This window comes from Electrona antarctica, assembly GCF_951216825.1.
Source record: "Electrona antarctica genome assembly, chromosome: 4".
Lineage (NCBI taxonomy): Eukaryota > Metazoa > Chordata > Actinopteri > Myctophiformes > Myctophidae > Electrona > Electrona antarctica.
Window position 1 is genome coordinate 54,965,197 of NC_136809.1, and position 10,597 is coordinate 54,975,793.

The 10,597-nt window shown below is 40.0% G+C and overlaps 1 long non-coding RNA gene across 1 annotated transcript; it reads left to right on the plus strand.

Moving 5' to 3' along the window:
• Window positions 1-3,987: 3,987 nt before the first annotated feature.
• On the plus strand, window positions 3,988-6,211 carry LOC306921458. Its single transcript, XR_013789766.1, has 3 exons — window positions 3,988-4,204; window positions 5,581-5,634; window positions 6,002-6,211. It is a non-coding gene; the product is annotated as an uncharacterized lncRNA (long non-coding RNA).
• The last annotated feature ends 4,386 nt before the right edge of the window (window positions 6,212-10,597 follow it).

Consider the following 10,597-nt stretch of genomic DNA (forward strand, 5'->3'; position numbering starts at 1 on the left):
TTTTAGACAGACGAGGCGCAGGACGCAGAGGAATGTCGAGACCACAACGAGGAGGACAGCGAGGCCAACGAGGCAGAAACGTCCCTGGAGAAAATGCCGCAGGAGCAAGAGGAAAAAGGCAACCTTCCCCCTACTCAGTGGCGTGCACAGATAGACACTAGGGGGTGCTAGAGCACCCCCTGCCCTTTTGGCAATGTGCCCTTTTAAAAAAAAAAAAAAAAAAAAAACTTTTTTTCTTTTTCTTTTTCAAAAATAGCAGACCTACAAGCTCGTAGCGCGCCACTCGGTGGCGCGCTATGAGCTTGTAGATCTGCTATTTTTCAATAGCTAAAGCATAACATAATGCTAACACCAAAAGGGGTTCCCGCCCAAAATAGATTAAGGCAACCGGCCGGTTCCACGCGCTGCACAAGGTGCCCTTTTTTAACTTGAGCACCTGCCCCTCTAAATGTCTGTGCACGCCACTGCCCCTACTGGACACGCAGCAGCCAGAATCACTGAATGTGATCAATTTGTCCAATAAATCCATAAGCACCCCATGTGAGTTAGCCCTCAGTAAAGGCCTTTCTTTTGTCCCTACCACACAATGCAATGACTTTAACACCATCATTGATTTTCACAAGTTTTTCCGCACTCTCAGACTAAGGGAATTCTTTAGCCCCAAACACACTTCCAATGAGCTCACACAGGTAGATGACACTCGTGAAAATGTGACCAGGGCAAAACATCCCTTCCGTGCCAAATCTACTTTTTGTCCACCCAGGAATAAGAACGCCTCTCTAGAGACTTATTGTAGATTGGTTGAAAAAGATGTAACTCAAATCCTAAATAAAAAACGGGAATATAAAACAATGAATAACCTCCCAAAAGAACAGAGAGATGCTTTGATTGATTTGAAAAATGATGTGCATGTGATTGTCAAGCCCGCTGATAAAGGCGGCGCTATAGTCATTCAGAACCGGGTGGACTATCAAAATGAAATAAAAAGACAACTAGGAGATCTATCTTTCTATAAAAAGTTGCCATCCAGTCCTACAGCCCAGTTCAAAACAGAAATACATGGAAAACTACAGCATTTTTTTGACAATCAGGAAATTGATAAAAATGTATTGGAGTTCATGAAAGTTGAATACCCTGTCACCCCAGTCATATACACGCTGCCCAAAATCCACAAACGCCTTGAATCGCCTCCAGGCAGACCCATTGTCTCCTCAATCGGGTCGCTCACAGAGAAAATCTCCACATATGTCGATCATTTTTTAAAACCACATGTCACTTCTCTCCCAGCCTATATAAGAGACTCCATGGACATGATTAACACCCTAAAGAATGTGGGAAAAATTGAAGAAGTTATCATGGTCACTTTGGATGTTGAGAGCTTATACACCTGTATACCACACACAGGGGGATTGCAAGCGCTCACCTATTATATGAACCGACGTGAAAACCCCTCACCCAGTACAAACTGCATCAGAGAGCTGGCCGAATTAGTTTTAACAAGGAATTTCTTTATGTTTGAGAATGACTATTATCTCCAAACACGTGGCACCGCAATGGGAAGCCGTATGGCCCCTAATTACGCAGGCCTCTATATGGGCCTCTTTGAACAAGATTCAGTCTTTGGGCCCAATAATCCCTTCCTAACCTACATAAAACTTTGGCGACGCTATGTGGATGACATCCTTTTATTATGGAGCGGCAGTGAACATGATCTAAAAATGTTTTTTGACTATATCAACTCCTGCAATGAATCACTGAAATTCACTATCACCTTTGACAAAAAGGAAATCAGTTTTCTGGACATACGCATCATACGCAACGGCAAAGGTTTCAAAACAGATGTTTATAGAAAACCCACAGACAGTAATGCCTTGCTCCGAGCTGATAGTTTCCATCCGCTACCGCTGAAACGCAGCCTTCCAATAAGCCAACATAGCCGCATGAGGAGACTCTGTAGTGAAGACGCAGATTATAAAACACAGGCAGATCTCCTAGATGCGCGCTTCAGAAGCAGAGGCTATCCAGATGAATGGCTAAAAAAGGCACGCGACAGATTCAGCGACTGCACACAAGAGGAAGTTCTTCAATCCAAACGGGACTCCCCCTCAAGTAACGGTCCTCTATGCATTGTGCAATACTCAGCCCTGGGAAAAGAATTTGAATGTGCTATAAAGAAACATTGGTACATCATCAGCAGCGACCCCAAACTGGCCAATACTTTTAAAGAAATACCTAGGGTTGTTTACAAACGTCCTCCCAATATTAGGCAAACTGTTGTCAAATCAGATCTCACTCCTATCTCGCCAGAATCTAACTTTTTGACTCAAATCCCCGATGGTAATTATAAATGCGGCCGTTGCGCACAATGCAACTTCACCACTAAGAGCCACACTTTTACGCACCCACTCACGGGTAAAAACTATGACATCAAGGGCACTATAACATGCACAACCAAAAATGTTATATACTTACTCAAATGTCCATGTGGTCTAGGGTATGTTGGCAAGACCAACAGGGCGTTAAAAACACGCATGAGCGAGCATAGAAGTAGCATTCGCAACCAAGATCCAAAAAGCCCGGTTGCAATGCATTTTTTGTCCGCTAAACATACTGTGGCCACACATATCAGGGGATTGAACATGTAAAATGCCCCAGGCGAGGAGGGGATCTAAATAGACTATTGCTACAACGTGAATCCTTTTGGATTTACACTTTGAATACAATGTCCCCAAAGGGAATGAACGAGGACTTCCCCATCAGCCATTTTTTATAATTTCTTTATTGTACACTGTATATATTCGAATTGTTGCCTAAGTAATAATACCTGATTATGTGAATCACTATCCTAGATTCTGTAATAATCATGATGTCCTTTTGCTTATTCCACGGTTGTGGATTTGAGAAATGTGTAACACTATATTTAATGATATTTCATTAATTGATCTAATGACCATGTTGTGTTGGTTCCACCCACACTAGTAACGTGACCCGTGGGTGTCTATTTAAGTGGGTGGATCACTGACATCTTGAGTTTGACCAGATGAAGAGCCTTGGCTCGAAACGTCGTCAATAAACTTATCCTTCGGAGCATATGAGTGTGCGGCTTCCTCTCTTTTCCTATGTTACTTTTTGAACCCAGCACCTCCATGAAGTGATGTGCGTATTTTACTATAGTTTCTGCATGAAATGATCATGACCTTTGTTGAAACATTATTTTTAACCAATTTAGGCCTGACGTCGAAAAATAAATAAAAAGTCTTCTGAAAGAATATATATTCAAAGATTTGTGCCACATTTTCACGATTTTTCAAAAATAGCAGACCTGCAAGCTCGTAGCGCGCCACTCGGTGGCGTGCTATGAGCTTGTAGATCTGCTATTTTTCAATAGCTAAAGTATAACATAATGCTTAGTTAAAACACCAAAACGGGTCCCCAGTCCAGAATGGGTTAATATCAGAATCAAATAATGAATTTCAGTAAATATGTACAATAAAGAACTTTTAAGATAAGCTATGTTGTTGTCTGTCTGCATTTGTAGATTTTTTTGGGGGTGTATTATATGCTGTACATCATCTCGTTGATACAAATGTAGAAATGGAAATAAAATGCAGTTTATAGCATTAAAAATATAAATTATTTCTGTTATTTATAAGGTTCCAGTGATGTGTAGGTTTTCGAGGCCGCTGCAGGGATCTATGATGCAGCTCTCCGGTGACACCCATAACTACATTTTGGTTGATAGCAATAAATACAGTATTTTTTAAATGTTATATAAGTCACGAGACACATGAGTGGTCATCCACATGGCATGCAACCATAAATGCATAAATGCTCTTAACACTTAGACCGCTATCATTTAATGAAAAATTAGGATCTAATTCACGCCAGCATTTTTTTAATTTGAGCTCTTATTTTGAAAATCCGCCATTTCCGGTCCACAACCGGTAGTCCTACGTTAGGAGTTTTCACACAGCTGGATGGGCCTTGTTTACATTGTGAATCCAGGCCGGAGCTCCGGAGAGCTCTAGATTGTCAGCTCTGTGCCGTCAAAGAAACGCTGTTTTGACCAAAAATGCCATCTGGGACAAGGAATAGGAGTTACAGGCGATTGAAAGAAATGGATAGAATGGATGCTTATGGCGACGACGATCTAAGATGGGCGATCCAATGCTGTGCTAACAACACAGCTAGCTAACCGGCTAACGTGAGTAGCATTTTGGCTCGAGCAATCGAACGCGCTATAAAAGCTCAATTGCCGGAGGCCGTCGGCAATGGTGTTAAGCGCCAGTATCAAAATTAGGCTTCAATTGACTTTAATCGTCGGCAATGGCGCTGAAAGTATTAATACTTTCTAACTCCTGCTTGTGGCTGAAAATGGATTAAAAAGCTACTTTGACACTTATCTGTCTGTTTTGCAAGGCCAAAAAATAACACAATAACACATAAAATAATAAATGTGATTGGCCGAAAGGCACTATATAAATGCTGTCCAGAATAATTGTGGACAAACTTAAGACTTCCATTGTTGAGTATACAGAAACTCTGAATAGAAGGATTTTGAAATCAGATCAGGACACTGCTATAATAAAGAAGGTAATATATTAGTGACATTATACTTCATTCTATATCATAATTTGCAGGGTTGTTCCATTTTCAGGATCAGACTGCAGATTGTTTATTATTAGTATGGTCGTACAAGGAGAGAGAGAGAGAGAGAGAGAGAGAGAGAGAGGGAGAGAGAAAGAGAGAGCATAATATATTAGATATATTCCACATTAAATTACTATGTCTAATACTGTTAATAGATATATTGTGCCTGTGCTAAATCTTCTCTTTTTTAGATGCAGTTATTTGGAGTGAAGATTCTTGCTCTTGTCGGCTTGTCGGCTTCCTCATACTTAGCTTCCTCATAACCAGCTGTGAGGTGATACTTACGGGACATGACAACAAGGACATTTGTGACCGTTTCTGACCGAGGCTACGTTTTTTTTTTTTTTCACGTCATATGAAAGCAGGGAATCATAGCTTCAAATTGACATATTGGTTGTTCACCAGTTTTGGAGATATGGCTTATAGAGTGATGTCTTGCAGAGAAACAGCGAGTTGAGAGAACAGGCTTGAAAGGTTCACTTCTGTGGACTCTAACATTACACCTATATGTTACAGCATGTACATGCATTCAATTCATGTCAATTTCAGACATGTATTTCAGACAAGCTCTATATCTCTGCTGTCGGGAGGAAACCTCATAACTCCAAAATGTTCATTTTTCGGGAAATAAACAAAACCTTATGTTTTTAAAACAAAGCAATACAGCCTCATCAAAGTTATAGTGTTGTGACTTTATATATTGTCAATTACTTCCATGAGAGGGGGAGAGGTGGTGGAGTTATCGTTGCTTTAGCAGACATTTTGAGGGTTCAATGGAGTTAAGAGGTTTTGTCCAAAGCACTTTTTTACTACTTTCCATTGGTTAAATATTTTATACATATATATACAGGCCAACATATGGCGATGATGACCCTTGATAGGATGATTGCATCACATTGTAACTCATTGATTCTGCATGTTTTTTTAAAGGCGGTCGATGATCGTGACCACGATCATGTCATTGAGAAGCGTTCCGGTTACAAGGTCAGCATTGTTATGAATGTGTGCAGTCTGCTTAATCCATTTTGGGCGGGGACCCCCTTTTGGTGTTAGCATTATGTTATGCTTTAGCTATTGAAAAATAGCAGATCTACAAGCTCATAGCGCGCCACCGAGTGGCGCACTATGAGCTTGTAAGTCTGCTATTTTTGAAAGATCGAAGAACGACTGAGATAGAAACATAGCTTTTTCAGAAAACTGTCAGGATGTAGAAGACATTTTTAGAATCTGATCTCAGGTCAAAATGGGTTTTAAACGTCTTTGAAAGCTCAAAGCTGCATCTTTTTTTGTGTTTTTTTGTGGTAGTTTGCTATTACAAACGTATGGCGTTTTTTCCCCACCCCCTCTATAGCGCTACTACAGATACCTACACATGCTTTACTACCAACCGTATCTCCAGGCGTGGGCCCCCCACCACCCCTACCTCCTCCAGGACGCTAGAGGAAACACAACGTAATGGCGTGATGCCAACCGTATCTCCAGGCGTGGGCCCCCCCACCACCCCTACCTCCTCCAGGACGCTAGAGGAAACACAACGTAATGGCGTGATGCGGAAATGTTCTCGAAGAAGTGATATATGAGTCTATCTCATTATGAGTTTCTTTATTTGAGTACAATAAAGAATTGCGCAAAAATGATGTGTTCATTTTTGAGACACAGACTTTGCAAAGTTGGTATATGTTTATGTTTATGTTTATTTATTTGATATGGACATAACAATTACATTGCTCATTGCACAGTTGTACAAATTGTAGATGCATCGTTTACAGTGTGTTAGCACATGTGCTAGTTGTCACCACTTGTCCACAGGAGACTTTTCTAAAAAATACAGTGACACTAGTTTAAAAAAAACACCCAATCAAATACAAAAAAATATACATTCTAATAATATTTACAGCAAAATTACAGTACCCATTACATAATCTCCAATACACAAGTAAACATAATCACTCTAGTAACCAGTCAAGCTATACACAGTTGATTTGATTTCAACCTTTAGTTTGAGTCCTCTGTAGAACACGTTACCATCCGACTCTAGTTTTAGAACCGTAGGCAAAGAGTTCCATAGGTTTGCTCCCTTTACTGAGAAGGCAGACTGTCCGAATGAGTTGTTGTTACACCTGGGAACAATACAGTTACCACTTGTTGAGGTTCGTGTGGTTGCTCTACCAGAGCTCAGAAGTCTATCAACCCGTCCAGAGAACAAAGGTGAAACATGACCATGTAAACATTTTAAAAAACAATTTGATAGTACAAAAAAACCTGCAGTTAAAAATTAGAAATTGCTAAAAACTAAAAAAACACTTATTATTTCATTAATTGTGCAGCAATAATTATGGCCGCAGCTATTTCACAGACTTGTTCATGGTCAACATTAAGACATATCTGGTACTGTAATGTACATGCTTATAATGCTTGTGGGCATTATGATGCAGTGTTTGGAACTTTTGGACCCACATCATTCTGCAGTATCATTTTGAGCAACATATCCACAACTATTTTTAAAATGTTATCGGTCACATGAAGATACACAACTGGTCATGCGGGCATGCAACCGTACACCAATCCTCTTAATGGTCATCTCTGTGGCCACACTTGGATTGATAAGTGTCTCTGAATGTTGTTTCGCAAAACCACGCAGTTACATGTTGCACTCAGACAACAAGCAAACAAATTGCAAAATACTGTATATAAACTTGATTTATAATATGAATTGTGATTGGCTGAACGGCAGTATATATATGCTGGTCTTAATATTGGACTTGCATTAATCGATGACAACAGACTGAAATCGAGGACTTTGAAAGGAGAGTTATACTGTGACAGTCAAGAAGGTAAGCTATGGTTTAGGCTCTAAATAATATCGGTTTCATTCCAAACTATCTTTTTGAGAGTTTTCTTTGATGATGTTTTTTGTCATTGTTTTATGTTTTAGATGCAGTTGTTTGGAGTGAAGATACTCGCTCTTGTCAGCTTCCTCATCCTTCTCTCCAGCTCTGAGGTAACTAACTAAGCCTTTTTCCCAATGTGCCAGACATCACAACAATGATATAGGCTATAGATATAGATAGAATACTTTAATGGCAGTTTAAAAAGAAAAATACAAAAGTGGCATCAATTTAGAAAACGCCAACATGGACTATACACAAAAAGAAGCAGAAGCTTGTTTCCATTGTGGTCCATCCTTTGACATAAAACACCACACAAACTGTACAAACAGAAACAACCATGAAACAAATAAAAGATCCTTGAATGATGATGATTACTATATTTACCCAGGGTATCTGGGCTAAGCTCAAGAACTTGTTTCCAGCCAGGCCCTGCTCATAGAACATTTCATCGTAGTGGTTCAATGCCTTGTTCAAGGGCACTTCAGCAGTGGTAATTTTAACGTGTCGGACCGCTGATTCGAACTGGCGACCTTCCGGTATCAAGACCGCTCCGCAATCCGTTCGGCCACCGCTGCCACGGTTTATACATAAAGCTGGGAGCTATACATGAAAGACAAGAGGTATACCTATGGGAGCTAGGGAGGGGGTATCCAGAGTCGGGATCTAACTATTATGACCAGTTAGTTTGAAGATGGAGCCATGATTTAACGAACGGGAACCCCTTTTGGTGTTTTAAGCATTATGTATTTGTTATACTTTAGCTATTGAAAAATAGCAGATCTACAAGCTCATAGCGCGGCACCGAGTGCCGCGCTACGAGCTTGTAGATCTGCTATTTTTGAAAAATCTTGAAAATGTGGCGCAAATCTGAATATATATTCTTTCAGAGCGAATGTTTTTAACTCAAATCTTTGCTTCTGGAGGGGTCCCTGGAACAATAAGATAACAATAACAAAAAGATAATTCTGGGGGTCCTTGACATGCAAAAGGTTGAGAACCACTGACATAGAAACAGGAGTTTTTTCAGAAAACTGTCAGGATTTAGAGGAGATTTTGTAGAATCGTCCTCAGGTCAAAATGGGTTAAGGTCATTCTTGAATCTTGCAAGAGGATTTCAGGGCTGAAGGGGAGGGCATTCATGAGCTGTAACCCGTTTATCTTTTCTGTATTTTTTAACAATATTTCTTTTTTTTAAAAAGGCCGATGGTGACACCGGTCATGTCATCGTGAAGCGTTCAAGTTCAAGCGAAGAGGTGAGTTGTGGTCGCGGATGATTCTATATCACATTACAATGTCATCAACGTCATCTTTGCTTGAGTCGGCGGTCATATAATCCCATCTTGTTTTCTCTTTTTTTCCCCCAGCAATCATTCCTACGCCTGCTCATGTTTCGGCGATTCTTTCCTCCGGCTCCTCCTCCTCCCCCTCCTCCTCCTCCTCCTCCCCCTCCTCCTCCCCCTCCTCCACCACCCCCACCTCCTCCACCACCTCCTCCTCCTGGTGGGCGATAGAGAGGAGCACAATGAAGTGATGACTTGTAAAAAGCAATACTTGTTTAACATCTGTGAATGTAATAAAGAACATGTCAACATGCATTTTGATGTCTCTTGTCTGGTTTTCATATTGAGCAAAATACTAGTGAATGTGCTAGTGAAAGCACTGTTAATTTCACTCTGGGATTTCTTTTTGTATGTGTTTACTTTGTTTTTATCCCTCCCCTGTACCCCACCCCCCTTCCCCCCGCCCAGAGACAGCAAACAGATGCAAGGATAGAGTATATATGCACTGATTTCACTGTACTATTACAGTAAATTACTGGCAGCACTGACGCCTGCAATCTGTTATTTTACAGTACATCTACTGTAATTCATTTTACAGTAGATATACCGTTTTTTCAATGACAGTATATAACTGTAAATAATGTGGGCCTATGGTAATTTAACAGCTTACCGTTTTTCAATTACAGTATATAACTGTAAATTAAACATTGGTTCATGGTAATTTAACAGCATACCATTTTTTCAATTACAGTATATAACTGTAAATTAAACATTGGTTCATGGTAATTTAACAGCATACCGTTTTTTCAATTACAGTATATAACTGTAAATTAAACGTGGGTTCATGGTAATTTAACAGCATACCGTTTTTTCAATGACAGTATATAACTGTAAATTAAACATTGGTTCATGGTAATTTAACAGAATACCGTTTTTTCAATTACAGTATATAACTGTAAATTAAACATTGGTTCATGGAAATTTAACAGAATACCGTTTTTTCAATTACAGTATATAACTGTAAATTAAATGTGGGTTCATGGTAATTTAACAGCATTTTGAAATGCAGTAAAAATACAGTATAACTAGAAAAAGTGCCCTTCTGGGCACAGGTCTCCACCAGGAGGATAGGAGTGTGTGTGATGTTTGGAAAAATGTTTAGGAGTAATATAAACATGTTTATTTGGGTGTGTGTGTGTGTGTGTGTGTCGCGACTTGGCCTGTTGTAGCGCAGTTTCACCGAGTTGTACAAAACGGGCACAAAACGGGCTACTCCTGAAAACTTTAGAAGCCAATCGTAGTCAATCAGGATGGATAATTATGAGAAATCAAACAAATCACATGACTATGGAGAGCATGTGTACCGATTTGCGTGACATTTGGATAAAATCTGAAGGAGTAATATTAGAAAATGTGTTTTACATATGTCGGCCTCCTGGTGGCGCTATAAAGAGCAGATGTGAAAAGTTCCAGGCAATGGTTTTTCCTTGGCCTCTAGGGAGTGTGCATACATGGTTTTACACAGATCGGTGCAGTTATAGGTAAAAACACAAATCGGCCAGTTATAGCGCCACCATGAGGCTGAGTTGAAAATATTCAAGTGACATTTCTTCCTCGGCCTAGTGGGAATGTGCGTGCAAAATTTCACGGAAATCACATGATGTGTTCATGATTTGTAGCATTTTGTTTGAAACGGAGCACTCCTGCGAACTTTGGAAGCCAATCAGGATGGAGTCTGAAAAATCTGAAAGATCCGTTTCGTTGAATGGCTCTAGA